Genomic DNA, 18,279 nt, shown 5'->3' with positions numbered 1-18,279 from the left:
CCAAGATACAGGGGTCGTGGGGTACACTGACTCCGATTATGCAGGACATGCAGATAGTAGGAAGTCCACTTCTGGCTATGTATTCACCTATGCTGGAGGGGCTGTCTCTTGGATGTCCAGGGTTCAGAAGTGTACGGCTTTGTCTACCACTGAGGCCGAGTATGTTGCAGCCACTGAGGCTTGCAAGGAGGCCATATGGTTAGGCCGTCTAGTTGCTGACCTTGGGATTGATGCTACACCTACACTACATTCGGATTCTATGGGCTTTCATCAGTGTGGAATAATTCGGGTTCATTTGCCTCTATCATTTCCGTACTGGCTTGGCATCAGGCTCCAAGTCAATATGATGCTGACATATTGTGGGATCAATCTCCTTTAGGTCTTTGTAGGACCATGCAAACACGTCCAAATTCTCTTTCAACAAGTTGTACAAGGTTGACAACTCCTCTTTTGGTAGGCTGCTACCCACCTTCAAGTGGCGTTCAGTGCCATCTGCATCCACAAAGGTTAACTGCCTTTCACCTTCTACTTCACGGATGAAGGTCCCACAGACTGCTTCTGGGTACAGATCCGACTCCTTCAAGGGGGTGGTGTCCTCTTCTGATGTCCCACTAGACCCAATGTCTTCTTTCAGTAAGGACTTAGGTTGCTCCTTAAAATGCTGAAATGGGATTAGCGTTGTCTCGGTTTTGGTTTGAATGTTGATTACCTTAGAGCTTGAGGACTCCTCTTCAGAGGATGCATCCAAAAATGTTACATAACAAGGGCTCTCGGAATGCTGTTGTGGCCTTGGGACTGGTACTTGTTGACAAGGAGCATCATCATCATCCTTTCTTGACAAGTGTGGATGGGTGCGACAAGAACCAGTGATAAAAGACGGCTTATTTTGCTTGATCCACTTCTTATATAGGCTTTGCCTATGGAAAGATCCATTTACCAATCCAAAGGGTACCATTGTCATTCTGTCCCACAACATGGAGTCTTCTACTTCTGAAGCTTCTGGAACTCCCTCCTCATCTATGCCTTCTGTGGGTGGAGTGATTTCTTCTGTCTCATTTTCAAAGTCTCCTTCAGATTCATCATCATCCTCTTCAGACTCTGGCTTTGCCTCTGTAGGCACTCTGTAAGAGAAGAACAAGTCCTCTACTTCGCCTTCTACCTCTGTCTCTGGCTCTTCCATGGCCATGTAACAGGGAGAGCAGTACATCCATGCTTCTATCTCACTGTCAGAAGTGATTTCGGAAATCATTCATGGTTCAGGCAGGAAGGATTCACCCATTGATAATGGCTTTGCATCTTTTGGGAGTTGGCTTACAGTACCCACTGTTAGGGAATGTGCCTCTATTTTCTTGGAAAGGATCTATTTGACAGCATCTTCTTCTGCTGATGTTCCATCTGTAGCCTCATTAGGGGAGTCAGAAGATAATTCCAAGGAGGTGGATCCATGTCCTTTTTGAGCACCATATAGCTTTAGCACCACTTTATTGGGTCCTCTACCCAAGGTCAAGGTTCCTTTGAACCAATCTGTCCTTGCTCTGGCTTCAAAAAGCCATGGTTTGCCTAGTAACAGGGGGTAGGATGTACCATAAGAGTTTGGCTTCACCACCACATAGGTTAGCCAATAATCTTTTCCAACCACTGTAGTCTCCACATATGGGAGAATGCCCAAAGGCTTGATTCTGCTCTGATCCACCAGTCTGATGAGCCATTGAGTTGGTTGCATACCTTGTAGGCCTAGATTCTTCATTGTCACATCTGTCATAATGTTCACTGATGAGCCACCATCAATCAGTGCATTTGCAATAAAGCAACCTTCTATCCACACACCAGTCTCTGGGGTACCATGATTTAGGAAGGCGTTAGCCACATCCACTTCTTTTACACGCTCTGGAGCTTTGTTGGACTTTGTTGCTGTTGAGGGAGCAATCCTTAAGCCACTCTTCTTGTCAGTATACTTTTGAACCTTTTTTGGCAACTGGGAGACAACATCAACAATTGTCGGAATGTGAGGTTTGGTTTAAAGGTATCTAAATCTCTGACCAGATCGTATTCCTTAATAGGATCCACTGGCTTCTCTAACCAGTTAGGGAATGGGGCGACACCCATTTTCATTTTCCTTTTTTCTTCCAACAGGGGCATCATGGGGACTTCTTCTGCCACTTGTGGCACTTCCTCCTCATCTATCTCTTGGACCTCTGGTCCTGTCTCTGGAACTGTCTCTGTGACTCTCTGTGGCACTGTAGTGCTCTATACGACACTGTCAGGCTCTGTTCTTCTGTTGGAAGATTGAACTTCACTGTTCTGGTAGGAGGATTATTTTCTTTCTGGACAGGTGGTTTCTTCTTCTTTACACGCGTGATGGCAGCAACTTCCAATTCCATTAAATTGGAGGTAGGCTCTTGGGCCTTGGACGGATTATCAATAGCACTATTTTTCACTGGGACTAGGCTTGGACTGTCTTTTGCAGTGTGGCCTTCTCCTTTGCATTGACTGCATAAGGGCTTGTAATCCACTGACCTTCTGGGATTTGGACAATTTGGTGAAATGTGTCCCTTTTCTCCGCATTTGTAACACTCCACTTCTGATCTCTGACCACCGCCAGACTATCTTCCTCTGTAACTTTGGAATGGAGATCTTCTGGGTTCAAAGTTAGGACTGAAGTCTCTAGGCTTTGGCCCAATATCTTGGGTTGTCATTTTGGATTCCAGCATGTTGAATCTTGCATTTTTATCCTTTTGTCTTCGTTCATGCATCTCTTTTAGAGAGCAAATATCCTCTGTATGGTTCTTTCGCAAACAGTAGGAACAAAAGGCTCCAGGAATGGTTGGTTTTCGGGTACATTCAATGGCTAAATGTCTCGGTTGATGACACTTATCACATCTCTTCCAGCTCCCGCAGGAGTGGATATATTGGCAGTATTCACCTTTAGCGTCTGTAGCTGCTCTATAATCACATCTAGAAGCTCTTTCTTGATACTTGCAACTGAGTTGGATAAGTAGTCCTTCAAATTTTCACCTCCTGAAGTGCTTGTGGTAGGGTTTTGGGAAGTGTCTATAATTACTATATACACTGGTTGGGTAGATCCAGAAGGTCCTCTGCTCTGGCTTTGATTCAGAGCTCATGTTGAGACTTGGGGTTGTTGATTCCAGTTGGTAGGATTCCACTGTTGTTGAGTGGCCATTGGAGGAACTGTTTGAGGCCACTGTTGTTGTGGTTGAACCATCATTTGAGGTACTATCGTCTACGGTGACCACACTGGATTAGGTGCATTATACTGCGGCACTGTTTGCATCTAGGGATAGGGATAGGGAGCTGTCCCTGGGACTACATTTGGTGGGTATACCATTCCAGGCATATGAGGGGGTAAGACTCCTCTTCCTGGAGTCATTGACAGCCTTGCTTCAACTTCGTCATACAATCTTGCACCTTCCACTGCAGCTTGTAGATTGACTGGTCTTCTCAATTCCACGAACTTGCAAACTTCTGGTTGTAGGCCCCTGAGAAACACTCCTTTTTGGATTCCTTCATCCAAATGATGATTAATCCATCTCCTCAGGATGGATTCCATTCGCGAGACATAAGCTTCTACTCTTTCTCCAGAGGACTGACTTAGATTCATGAACTCCTCTCGCATCCGTTCTTCAAAACCTTCACGCCTGAATTTAGTGAGGAATGCCAACTTCAGGTCATCCCATATGCCAAAAGTTCCTGCTGCTTGTCTTTCATACCACTGAAACACCGCGCCCTTGAAAGTGGCGGGGAATATTGATAACCAATGCTTAGGGGTTCTGGCATTGTTAGCCACACATGCTACCATGAATTTTGCTACATGAAGATCAGGGTCTTCATTGTACTCTCCCTTAAAAACTGGCAATGGGACTACATTTGCTAGCCTATCATCAATATTTCTAGGACGAATCTGACTAGGAAGGGGACCTTGAGTCGCCATGGGGACTTCTGTAAAGAGTGCTTTTAGGGTATCAAAGGAGGCTTCTGCTTGTGAGCTCGTTCTCAGCTTTGATTTTTGCCTTCTCTCTTCTCACGTACCTCTGGACTCATTCTAGTGCTTGTCTCTTTATTGCGTCATTCATCAGGGGGTTGGCTTCACTATGTTGTTAGTGCTCCTCAGAGGGATAACAGAAGGCTTCAGTATCTGGAAGACTCTTTTGCCAACATTTCTTCTACTTCTTCCTTTTCAACGTCTCTGAATTCTACTTTCATGCCACTGCACAGAGGAAGGTATTCGGTTCTGAAGGTGTCAAAATGCATACGTCTAAGCATTGTGGTGGTGCCATCATCATAGTAATGCCAGCTCCTGATGATTTCAATAGTATATGTTGTAAAGAACACTCTGTCTACCAACTTCCAATGGGTTGCCAATTGGACAAACAAAAGATTGTCAGAACACCAAGCATCCCACGTATCTTGCTGTTGAGCGTCTACGAAAGTCCAGCTCTGTTCCTTCTTATTTTTGTGAACCTCCATAGACCACGACTCCTGAAGCTTCTTGACTATTTCCGACTTGATGATGTCTGGAAATTCCTCAATGAAGGCCAAATCCTCCATTGATACTCATTCTCTCTGTTCTACTCTTTAGTTTTGTGGGAGGAACTTTGCAACTGTGATGCAACTTTCTACAGCTTCAGAGGGTAGTGAAAACAGACCATCACAGCGGGACTTTATCAGAATGGCATTGTGCTTTCTCCATTTGGGAATGAATATTTTGTAGAATGTTGCCTTGGCAATGAAGGCTTGCAATTCTTCAACAGTGGTAGGAACTCTACTATCCATTGATTTACTTCTTTTTCCACAGTGCCACTTCTTCCATTTTCAGCCTCTGTTTGTACTTGTTAATGGCAGTTTTCCCCGGTTGCGCACAAAAAACATGGAGTCCCAAGAGGAACCCCAAGGAAATAGGGTTTCTACTGCAAGAAAATCTATCTTGTCATCATCAACAAGCTTTTTTATTAGGTTTTGTATGATCACAATGAAGAAAAGAACACCAGGCACAACAAATCTTCATGCAGCATCATGTAGATCTCCCATGGATTTTATAAAATCAACCATATTCTTCATAATCTTCATAATCTCCATCAAAAGAACAATAAAACACCAAATAAAGACACCATTTTTGCTTGGAAATATATCACATATTATTCTTCTTTATTTTCTTCATAGTCCTTCTCTCTTCTCTCTCATGTAGATACATTGTTTTTCATGCATAAAATTGACTATCTCTCACTTTTCTCTCTCTCAATGATACTCTCTCAAATGTACATAATCTCCTCACTACAATAATCAATAATCACACATAATACTCCTCTCTTGGTCGTGGATACACCTTCCAAAAGGTATGTGTAGTATGAAGGGGCACCAGAGACTTCATAGTGTCTTGTGAGATCTGTCTTCTGTCACTGTCTTCTGTAACCTTCTGTGAATCTTCAGTTGTTACTTCTTCACTTCAATTAGATGGATAGAGATTCCATTCATCCTTTCCTAAGACAAAAACACTTCCCAAAATATCCACACATCAATCATAACACTCAACAGAAACAACAGAACAGAACCACAGAGCAACAGAAGTACAGAACAACAGAGCTACAGAAGCTTACAGAACTTCACAGAAGATCAACAGAACCCATAAAAATCATAAAAACCAAAACAAAACCAATTCAATATTTCATAAACCTCTTCACACAACTTCAATCATCTCTCAAAACATTCATTCAACCATCTCTACTACCAAAACAGAAACAAAACAGAAGAAAATCAGACCTTACAGAACCAAACATCCTCATAAAAAACCATCAAAAACCCTTCAAACTTATCCAAACCTTTCCAAACACTTCAAAATAAACAACCATCTATCATCAAAAACAACAAAAAATCAGCCCAAAAACCAACATATTTCACACTCAATAGAACATAAAAGAATACACCATTTTTGAATGGAAATCAATCACATAGTATTCATCTTCAATACCTTCATAGTTCTCTCTCTCAATCTCTCATATATAGATACACTGTTTTGATATAATTGGCTATCTTTGACTCTCTCTCTCTCTCTCTCTCTCTCTCTCAACAGTACATAATCTCCTCACTACAATACTCAATAATAACTCTCAATAATCCTTCTTAGGTCATGGATGCATCTCCCAAGAGGTATGTCTGATGCAAAGAGGCACCAAAGCCACTATAGTGTCTCTTCATAGCTCACTAATGTCACTATCACTTCAGTCTTCTCTTCAAACTTCAGCAATTGCTTCTTCCATTTGTTTTAGCTCTTCTAAACTTAGATTCATCCTTTCCAAAAGTTAGAAGACTTTCCAAAGTCACAGATACATTCTACAGAATACTTATAGAAGATGTACAGAACATAACATAACATTATTACAACACACACACAAACACAACCATCTGAATGGCACCTCCAAAAGATGTCTCATTAAGAAGCATAGAAGATACATCCAGGGATATCAATGAAGATGATCCCTCTTGAAGGCTTGATGATTACGAAAGTGATCTGGGGATAAAGACTCATCTACAAAAGATTTTGGAGGATTCTGAAAGAATTGAAGATAGCACATCCGTTTTAGCAAAACAAGGTATCTGCTAGGTAGTCAAAGGGCATGAAAATATAGGACATCCAACTATTGGGAATCAATGTTCACATTGGCATTCATACAAAGCTTTGGAATGGACTTTTGATCGTTATGGGAATGCCTATGCATATATGCTAAGTACCAAGCAAAATGGGCTGTCAATCTCACTGAAGGATTTAGAGATTGTGAATATTATTGAGAAAAATGGAGGTAATTTTTGTATGCTTGGCTAGTAGTTGTCCAGTCCCCTGGAATTAATGGCCAATTAATCTGTGGTCCCATGAGATAATCAGTTGAGCTCCATTCTCTTCTTCTCGGAATCTGCTGATCAAATCCTTTGTACCTACTAACCAATTGAGGGGGTTGAGAAATAGAATTGACAGAAGATGGAAGTGGAATAAGTAAAAGAGGATGAAGAGATGGGTAGGCAAAATCATAAAATGAGGAATAAGCTAAAGAAGGAGTGACTAAAAATTTAAGCGAATCAATTAGGAAATGTGTCCATTGATAAGCAGGAAAAATAGAAGGTATATGGATAGATGGAGAAGGGCATGGCGGAGAAGGGGAAAAGACTCGATCTTCAATGAAAGAACAATAGGTAAAGATTGGAATTTGAGGAAAACCCAGAGGTTGGAAAAGGAGAGGTAAGATAGCTACTGAGTTGGATTTATAAAGGGAAAAATAAGCATCATAGTGATGGGCCATTTGTTGATAGTACAATAAGCTAGGAACAGAGGGACCTAAAACACATCATCGATGGTAGGCATCAAAGAAGGATGAATCAAATGGATGGTTCTTGGAAAGGTAAGCTAGGAGATCCACCCTCAGTTGGTTAGTGCTCTGCACATGAGTAGAAGTTGTATTCTGGGATTGGTTCAGGACTATAGAATCAATCATTGAATGCCATGAAGTGTCAGGGCAAGTAGCCACTTTAAAAGAATAGTACTAGAACATGTCATCTATTCTCAACTCCAAATAGTTGACATATAAGGCAGCTTGTAAGACCACATCCCCCACATACCAAGCCAGATCTACATCATTTGAAATTAACAGATCACCTCGTAGATACATATAAGACAACAACATGGTATCCGTCATTACGGAATCTTCAAAGACCATACGGACAATTTCTGTCAGCAAATCAGAAGACCAAGCCCCACTCCAACCATCCTCTCGAAGAGGGAGATCCATCGTTGAGAGCTTAATATAGAAGGCTAACTTCTACAACTGATAATGGACAAAAAAGGAATGGTAAGGAGGAACATACTCCTGAAATTGCTCAAGTGTAGACCATAATAAATCCATCTTGGACTGCAATCTTTCCACTTTATCTTGAAACAACGGACACAATGTGGCCTGTCTCTGGAGAACTGCTAAGTCCTGCTGAGATATAGAAGGAATCATAGGAACACTAGGGCTTGGAGGAATGGACCGTGACTGCATCAGTTGGTCCTTCAACTGCTTAATCTGGGAAGCTTGGGATTCCAATGTATTATGAGCACTCTGCAAAGTTGACAGTTTCGTATCTAAAAGAGTCTTAAACTCTTAAGCTTCTTTGGACATTTTCTCTTTCTCTTCCGAAACTCTAGTGACCTCTGACCAAGCCACTGCTAACTGAATTTTCAAAGAAGATATTTCTTCTCTCTGGGTCTCAATCATTTGTGTGTGCTGCTCCATCTGCTTAAACAGATCGGCAAGAGTGTCTTTAGCAGAGGCTAACTCTGTGGTTGCCTTATGCATCTGGTCTTTGGATTGCATCAATTCTTCATAGAAAGAAGCATATAACTATTGAACACAAGCTGTCACTGAGAGTTCAATAGAACTCTGAATGTCGTTACAAAGGAAAGGAATGGCATCCCCTAACACTAAACTATTTAGCGAAGGAACTGATATTTTCAAATAACCCTCTCGATGTGCCCTGAATAAGTTGTTGCATGCGAGGCAGGCAGGGAGGCCACTTCCAGAGGTAGCAAGAACTATTACTGAAGGAATGACTAGTGGAATTTTCTCTGCTACACGCTTCAAGCACTTCCGCTGAATGACCAATGGAGGAGGGGAATTAAGATCCTCTATGTCAATAGGTTTTGAATCCTCTAAAGGTGGAGGGGAAGGGACTTGATTAGATGGAGGAGGGGGTAGCACACCCTTCTTAAGGACGGAATATGTCAAGAAAGCAGATAAATATGAACCATAAGTCACATTGGTAACATTCCCTCTGGTCACTTTGACAAAATGTTGGTCCATCTTCTTAAGAAGGTAAGTACTCCAATCAATTGCAACCCCTTTTAATACCATCCTGAAAGCTGTGAAGAGCTCCTTTGATAAATAGTGAGATAGTGTTTTGGCAGGCATAATCCTGTCTTGGAGAAATTGGCAGACTAGCTTCCAGAGAGAATTAGTGATCATTGAGAAAGACATTCCTGAAGTGTTAATCACCTTCTTGACATCAAGGACCTGGAGGAGGAGGAGAAAACCGGGAAAAAGGAGGAAGAGGGAGGCAGGAGGAGACGAGGAGAAGGAGGAGGAGACGACGATGGAGAAGGCGATGGTGAAGAAGAGGGAGAGAAGCGGAAGGCAGGAAGGATGGAGGAGGGGCAACGAATGGAGGAGATGAGGATGAAGGAGAGGGAAGGGTAGACGATGGAGGGAGGGGAGAGGGTGATGAGGACGATGGAGACGATGGTGGAGCAAGAGGGCGAAGGTGGAGGGTGTGGCCAAATGAATAGGTAAGGTGGTTTTTTTTTGTTTTTACTTTTTAATTTCTGTCTTTTTTTGTTTGCCTTTTTTTTCTCTCTCTCTCTCTTTTCTTCTTTTTTTGTTTTTTTTTCTTGTTTTTGTTTCTCCTTTTTGATGTTTTGTATTTATGTTTGTTTATTGTTGTTGTGGTGTTTTTTGTTTATGTTTTTTTAATAAAATTATTTGTGGTTGTTTCGATTGTTTGTGTTTTTCTTTGTATCTTGTGTTTTTTTTTCTATTTTTTCGTGTTTTTTTGTTTGTTCTTTTTTGGTATTGTTTTTGTTTGTTTTTTTTTAAATGTGTGTATGTATTGTGTGTGGTTTTTTTTTTTTTGCTTTTTTCCTTTTTTTTATTTTTGTTTTTGTTTTGCGAAATCTATTAAAAAGTGAGCGCACCCCCGTCCCATGCGCATGCCTGGTGCGGGAGTAAAACATTTTGCATCGACGGGAGCAGACGGGACGACTACACGCAAGGCATAAAGGCCACAGGGGCGGCCCAAGGCGCGTAAAACCAAAAACAGGTATGTTCACGCACGACACGAGAGACGCGGCCATACATCAAGAAGAAGAAAATTTAATAAAACCCAAACCATATACCGGATCAAAAGACCGTAAAAAGGAAAAATGTGCCAGGAGACGAGGGAAAGATGACATAAAATTGCAACACGAGTTCTGGGGCAAAATCAGGGTATTCTCATGGAAAAAACACGAAAAATGACTCCAAAAATACATACGAGGATTAATATGGAAAAATCCGCTCACCGGAACATAGGGCGGAAAGAAAGCAAAATATGCCAAATAATGTGCACGACAAACCTATCATGTCAACACATGGTTTTGACTGAGAGAGGATGCGTTCACATGGAAAAAACCCAAAAATCGTACCCATAAAGGGATTCAGAAATTAATATGTAATGATCCAGGCACCGGAATAGAGGATAGTAAAAAGGAAAAATGTCCAGAAAAATATAACCCTCAAGGCTATCACATCAAATCTCAGTTCGGCTGGGTTAGAAGGCATTTGCATGGAAGAAACAAGAAAATGGTACTAAAAACACAAATAAAAATTAGTAACAAAAATTCCAAATGGCGAAATAGGGCAGAGAAAAAATAAAAATTGTGCAAGAAGGGTGACCGGACAAGGCAATCCAATCAGAATGGAAGTTCGAAAAGAGTAGGGCAGGTTCACATGGAAAAATGTTAAAAATATGCACGAAAAGGGCCTGAAAACGCACAAAAATTAATATCGGATGAACCATGCATTGAAAGGACAGGGAGCAAAAAGAAAAAATATCAAAAGGAAGATGGAGGACAAGGCTGTCATGTCAAATTTGTGTTTGGAAGCAATAAAGGTGCGTTCACATGAAAAATCATCCAATTTACGGGAAATGCTTCAAAAATTAATAACTCAAGAACCATTGGTCAGAACAGGGATTGGTAAAAAGAAAAAATGGGTAGGGCAAAGGGACGAACAGTGGTGTAAGGTTGGATATGGATTCCAGTGAACGTAGGATGTGTTCACATGCAAAACATCAAAACAAGGGAGAAAGGGAAATAGGGAAGGAACAACCCAAAGGGTGGGTTGAATAGGGATAGGTGGGTGGGAAAGGGACCCCATGAGGATAAAATCAGGTCATGGCATACATGCATGATCAACTTGAGGCATATGCAAGGGGGTATGCACATCAGACACGTAGGGACGTGTCCCCACACTTAAAACCTTAATGGATAGAGTAGATTGATCGACACCGCCACAGACTTTTCAACCGACTAGACGCTGGAATCCCCACACTTAAGACATCACATACACTTGTAAACAAAAAAGTAGGGTTAGAAATACTTGGTCCGTTTCACGTATGGTCGAAGGAACCGTCACTGCTATAGAAGGGTTGGAGTCAGCTGTGCATGAGGTACCACGGCTCACTCCAGCATTTAGCCAGCATGGCAGGGACCATGCAACAGCACCTAGGGAGGTAATTGGTTGATGAAGCCCATTGGGAGAGGCGTCATTGACGAAGGATAGTCACTTAACTCACTGGCACTGAGATGGAATGAGAGAACAGTCGCTCGCCCCATAACTTACATCACTCGAGGTAATATTGATGGAAACCCAAATCTCACACCCAGTTTCGAAATCAACAAGGGTGTGGTGCAGAGGAAATATGCCAGGGTGCACAATTGATGGTGCATCAGTGCATCCAATCCGTCTGGCATAGGTGCAAGTAGGAAGGCCAGGGAGCCTTGCGGTGCAGTATACAGAACAGAGTGATGTGTCCTATGCTGATGGCAAAGACCCATCCCGTGGGTGCAGAGGGAAATAGAAATGTACTTGACTCCAATGGTCGTAACGTCCCTCAATCCTCACCTCTCAATAATTGATTGAAGAAACATTCGTCACACTCAACCCACCCTCTTTCTCACGCTTTGTTGAAAGATACAGAGAGTAACCCATTCCTGAAACCCATTAATGTAATCCTCACTGTCACTTGTGTAGAGCTTGTATGCCTTGTACACTTTTGACGGTGCAATAGTGCATCCCGCCCTGTATCGGCATACAGTGCAAAAAGGAAGGCCAAGGAGCCTTATGGTGCAATGCAAATGAACAACTCGTGCATTGTGCATTGAGAGGCCCATCCCGTGCGTGCAACACTCCATTCACACATCTCACCTCTCATTTGATTTGAAGGGAAAGACTAGTCACTCACCCTACCCTCTGTCTCTCTCGCTGATAGATACAGAGGGCAGCCCATACTCACGTCCCCATCCTGTTAGGATGAAACTCACATCACTCAAGGGATTGGTGATGAAGATCATGTCGGTTGTTGTTGTCAGCAGGATCTTGAAGACGAGGCATACCTAGGGAGGCAACCAACAAGTCTTGTACTTCAATGATTTGTAAGAAAGATCGTCTGTTAAGAAGGATAGACGGACTGATATTGCACAGACAGTACACCAAGGGAGATGGCTTCAAATTACTTGCTGGAAAGGTGCTGCTGATGAATCAGCTATCCTAAACTGCGGGGTGTTACCATCTTTTCCACAGCCAGCTTCTCGCCCAAGGGTGTTTCCACCTTTTCTTGGAACGAGGCCTGTTATGACAGGGAATTTCTTCATTTTCTCTCATAACAGTTTGTTTGTTTTGTTTTTTTTTGTTTTGTTTTTTTTCTCTTTTTTTTCCCATTAAGAAAGAGAATGGTAGAAATACCATGTGTCAGGACCAACCTCACCATTGTTGTTGGATCAGACGAGAAGAGAATAAGGTCGGGTTGAGAGGTATCTGTGAGGGGCTAGCAGAACGAGATTGCCTCATGAGGAGAATCCTAAGGGCTATCAGAAGCATGAAGAGACGGATGGTGTGACATCCAAAAGGGAGAAGGTAGTTCTTCAGATATAGCCGTTGATTAGGAAAGGATCATAAGAAGCATCAACGGTATGCACCTAAACAAAGCCATTAGAATTGACAGCAAGTACCTTGTATGGGACCATCCACCGTTGTTGAAGCTTGCCAGGGAACTTGCCAAATCTCGAATCATAGGCTAGGGTAAGATCACCTTCTTTGAACTTCTTGTGCTTGATGAGACCGCAGGGAAGTTACTATATGTATATCCTCTACATCACGTGTGTTCAAGGCCTATTTATGAATATCCTTCTCTGTGAATTTTTTTTGAATTAAATATAGCCCATTTCTATTCAATCTGTAAATAATCCCCTTATATTACACCCTTCTATATGTAAAAAATGTATAAAAATTGTATTTTAAAAATACCTTATTTTGAATCCATGTGATGCACACATATATTCATGAGTAACTTACCCGAGGATGAAGTTGTCCTGATCGGCCTTGCATCACTTGAGTGGTTTCCATACACTGTACGGCCATCCGCCGTATCTCATCCAAGCATTCCAAGTGCAAGAGGCGGCGTTGCAGTGACTTATCATCTCCCAAGCGTTCTTTAACTGCCACTCGTAAAGAGGGCAATTCCAGTTCAACAGAGAAGACGGCTTATGTACCATACGCTAATTGGAAAGGGGTCTATCCTGTAGCTGCCTTATGGGAGGTTATGTATGCCCAAAGAGCCTCTATAAGTCGATCATCCCAGTCATGACAATGTGCGGCAATCGTTCTTATCAGGATCGAGCAAAGGATGCAATTGGTGACTTCAACTTGGCCGTTGGTTCTAGGGTAGTAAGGAGTGGCCTTACGATGGCGGATCTTATACAACTCTGTCAGCTCCTCCGTGATTTTGTTAAGGAAATGAGTACCTCTGTCACTTACCAGCTCGAGGGGACTGCCAAAACGGGTGATAATATTCTTGTACATGAATAGGGCTACACTGTTACCATCATCCCGCTTCAGAGCTTTAGCTTCACACCACTTTGTGACATAATCTGTATATACTAAGATGTATCTATTCTGCTTCAGTCTGGTAGGCGGATCAATGGGACCCACAAAATCAATCCCCCACTTCTCGAACGGCTTTAGGGGAAGAATGGGTTGCAGTGGCATGACACTTGTTTTAGTGGGTTTCCCCATTCATTGACAAGCATCACATCTCTTGTAGTAGTCATATGCATCCTTGTGGAGGGTCGGCCACTAGTATCCTACTAACAGAGCCTTCCTGGATGTCGCTTCTCATGCGAAGTGTCCACCACATGGTTCGTCATACATCTTCACAATACGTCATCTTTGCCTCTCTTGTATAGTGCACTACCTAGCAAGGTGTAGGGGGCTTATTCTAACATAAGCTTCTTCTTCTCACGGCTTGAGATGTCAGGAGGATATCGTTGAGTTGCTAGGAGGTTGGCTATGCCTGCATACTAGGGAGTAATTATTTCAACTAGAAACAAGGAAGCATAAGGAAGGTCTGGAACATCCTCTTCCTCTTTTGCAGTTTGAGGGATCTGTGATAGATGATCGGCTAGGACATGAAAACAACTAGGCTTAGTGACCACTTCAAAATTGAACTCCTGGAATAGGAGCAACCATCTCATCAGTCGTCCTTTAACATCTGCTTTGTTCATCAGGAAGGACAGGGCTTCATGATCCACGTAGAACTTAAAATGCATTGACAATAAATAGTGTCGAAACTTCTCCAGTGCAAACACCATTACCAAGCACTCAAGCTCTGTCACTGTATAGTTCCATTCCCTATCAATGGCCTTTTGGCTTGCATAATATATTGGTTGATCTAATTTAGAGGGGCCCTTTTGACATAGAACAACACCTAGCCCTTCAATTGATGCATCTGTGTGCACATGAAACTCTTCGTCCAATCAAGAGGTTGTAAGATAGGTGCTTGGATAACTCATTGTTTTAGGATATTAAAGGCTTCTTCACAGTCATCAGTCTAAAGGAAATCTGCATCTTTCCTTAGGAGCTTTGCAGAGGGACTGCCTTGGTTGCAAAATGTATAATAAATCTTCTTTAGTAACCCCACATGGCCAAGAAATCCTCTCAATTGCTTGAGGTTTATTGGTGATGCCAAGACGGCAATCTTCTCAATCTTCACCGCGGGTCTGTTGCAATCCCCTGTGCAGAGACAATATGGCCCAAAAGAACTCCTGATGAGACACCAAAGACACATTTGTCAGGGTTGAGAGAAATCCCATACTCTCGGCATCCGTCAAAATATTGCTCTAGGTGTCTCCAATGCTCTCGGATAAAACTATAGACACAAAAGTCATCAAGATACACCTCAATGAAATCATGAAGATGATTCTGGAAGGTAGACATCATTACTCATTCGAAGGTGGCAAGAGCATTACCCAAATGGCATCACTTTATAGGCATAGGTCCCCCATTCTGTGGTGAAGGTTGTTTTGGATTGGTCCTCTTCTGCAGTTTGGACTTGGTTATATCCGCGCTGAATCCATTCAAGAGGGAATAGAGCTCATGGCCTGCCATTGTGTCTAATAGTTGGTCTGTAAAAGGGATAGGGAAATGATCCTTCTTCGTCTTCAAATTGAGCTTTCGAAAGTCTACACATATTCGAAGTTTCCCGTTCTTCTTGGGTACTACCACAATGGGAAAAACCCATTCACTATTAGCCACAGGATAAATGAACTCGGCTTCAAGAAGTTTCAATAATTCAGCCTTCACCAAAGCAGAATAATTAGGATTCATATGCCTTTGTCTTTGCCTTACAGGTTTGGCATCAAGCTCTAGGTCAATGTGATGTTGGCATACTGTGGGATCAATCCCCTTTAGGTTTTTATATGACCAAGCAAACACGTCTAAGTTCTCCTTTACTAGATCTCCAGGACCACTAGTTCTTCTTCTGGAAGATTGAGACCCACTTTTAGGTGATGTTCAGTACCGTCATTATCTGAGAACATCACTTTCCTTTCACCTTCCACTTTGCAGATAAATGTCCCACAGATTGCTTTTAGATAGAGGTCTGACTCTTTCAAGGGAGTAGTGCCATCGTCTGATGTTCCACTAGAACCAGTGTCCTCCTTCTAAACAGATGACTCATTTGTCTTTGAGGTTGCTAGAAGGGTATCAGAGCTTTGTTTACTTCTATGTGAGTGGTGATTTCTTCTGGACTTAGGGATTCATCTTTAGAGTATGCGTCTAGGAATGTCACATAGCACGGACTTTCTAGAGGCCGTGGCTCTGAGGGATTTGGCTTCTGTTGAGCAGGGGGCATAATCATCATCTTTTCTCTGGACTGAATGGTCAGTGCGACAGGAGCCACTGGTGAACTTAATTTTTATACCTTTAATCTATTGCTTATGTAGATTCTACATACTTTGTGGTCCATTGGTCAACCCAAATGGAACCATGGTCATTCCCTCCAACACTTCCAACACCCCGATATTTTCAGCCTCTGAGATCTCTGCAGGGACATCAACAAGATCTTCCACTATTAGAGGATCTTCTTCAATTGCACTTTCATCATAACATGCTTCGTTTTCTTCCTCATCATGTCTATTCTCTTCCTTTGGAGGCTCTATCTCTGCTTCTGTAGAGGCTTTGTAGGAGAAGAACAGATTTTCTGCCTTTGTGTCTGTTTCTGCTTCTGCCTCTGGCTCTCTCTCTACTACTGTCTCTACGACTGCCATGTAATAGGAAGAACAATACATACATGCTTCTCTCTTGCTGTCTGAGGTGATTTCAGAAGTTAATTCTAGTTGAGGCAGGAGGTATTCTCCCATGGACAAAGATTTTGCTTCCTTTGGTAGTTGGCTTACAGTGCCCACTGTTAGGGACTGTGCCTCTGTTTTCTTGGGAAAGATCTATTTAACAACCTCTTCGTCTCCTAATGTACCATCTGTTACCTTGTTGGAGGAGTCAGTTAGGACTTCGATTCAATGGATGTGGATCCATTACCTTTTTGCGATCCATACAATTTCAACACCACTTTGTTGGGTCCTCTACCGAGGGTTAGGGTTCCTTTGAATCAATCTATCCTGGCTCTCGCTTCAAAAAGCCAAGGTCTTCCCAACAGCAAAGGGTATGAGGTCCCATAATAATTTGGTTTTACCACCAAATATGTCAGCCAATAATATTTTCCTGCAAGGGTTGTTTTTACGTATGGGAGGATGCCCAACGGTTTAATTCTACTTTGGTTTGCCAATCTAATAAGCCACTGTGTAGGTTGAATTCCTTGCAACCCTAAGTCCTTCATTGTCACATCCATCATTATGTTTACTGATAAACCTCCATCAATCAATGCATTTGAGATAAAGCATCCTTCAATCCATACACTAATCTCTGGGGTTCCAGGATCTAGGAAAGTGTTAGCCACATCTACTTCCTTTACAGGCTCTGGGGCCTTATTGGTCTTGGTTGATGTTGAAGGAGCTATCCTTAGTCCACGTCTTCTTGTCAAGATGCTTTTGAGTTCCTTTCGGCAGCTGGGAGACAACATCAGCAACTGTCAAAATGTTAGGTTTGGTTTAAAGGTGTCAAGGTCTTTAACCGAGTCATAATTTTTGATAGGATCTATAGGCTTCTCCAACCTACTCGGGAATGGGACTACACCCATTTTCATCTTTCCTTTTCTTCTAGCAATGGTAGCATCGGCATTTCCTGTGTTTCTGGAAGTGCTTCTGTATCATCTATCTCCTGGATCTCTGGTCCTGTTTCTGGGACCTGTCTCTGTGGCTCTCTGTGGCACTATAGTGCTCTGTACTGCACTGTTCTGTCTTGTGCTACTCTGTCCCTCTGTTGACAGGTTGAACTTCACAGTATTAGTAGGATAATTATTTTCATTTTGAACAACTGGTTCCTTCTTCGCGTGTGTGATAGCGGCAACTTCCAACTCTACCAAATTGGAGGTAGGCTCTTGTGCCTTCTGTTGGCTATCAGTGGCATTGGCCTTGATAGGGACTAGACTTGGACAGTCCTTTGCAGTGTGGCCTTCTCCCTTGCATTGACTGCATAAGGGCTTGTAATCCATAGATCATCTAGGGTTTGGACAATTCGGGGAGATATGACCCTTTTCTCCACACTTGCAACATTCCACCTCTGATCTCTGACCAGCGCTAGACTGTCGTCCTCAGTAACTTTGAGAGGGAAACCTCCTTGGACAGAAATTAGGACCAAATTCCCTAGGCTTTGGTTCAATATCCTGTGTTGTCATTTTGGATTTTAGCAAGTTGAATCTTGCATTTTCATCTTTCTGTCTTCATTCGTGTATCTCTTTCAGAGAGCAAATATCCTCTGTATGGTTCTTCCGCAAACAGTAGGAACAGAAGGCTCCATGAATTATTGGTTTTCGGGTACATTCAATGGCTAGATGTCCCGCTTGATGACACTTTCCACACCATGTATTAGAGTGCATCACATCTCTTCCAGCTCCCGTATGGGTGGATATATTGGCGGTATTCACCTTTAGCGTCTGTAGCTGCTCTATAATCACATCCATAAGCTCTTTCTTGATACTTGCAACTGAGTTGGATAAGTAGTCCTTCAGATTTTCACCTCCTAAAGTACT

Source organism: Lygodium microphyllum, chromosome 8, assembly GCF_053477565.2.
Source record: "Lygodium microphyllum isolate KBCC chromosome 8, Lygodium_microphyllum_v1.1.10, whole genome shotgun sequence".
Lineage (NCBI taxonomy): Eukaryota > Viridiplantae > Streptophyta > Polypodiopsida > Schizaeales > Lygodiaceae > Lygodium > Lygodium microphyllum.
This window is presented reverse-complemented; position numbering follows the sequence as displayed.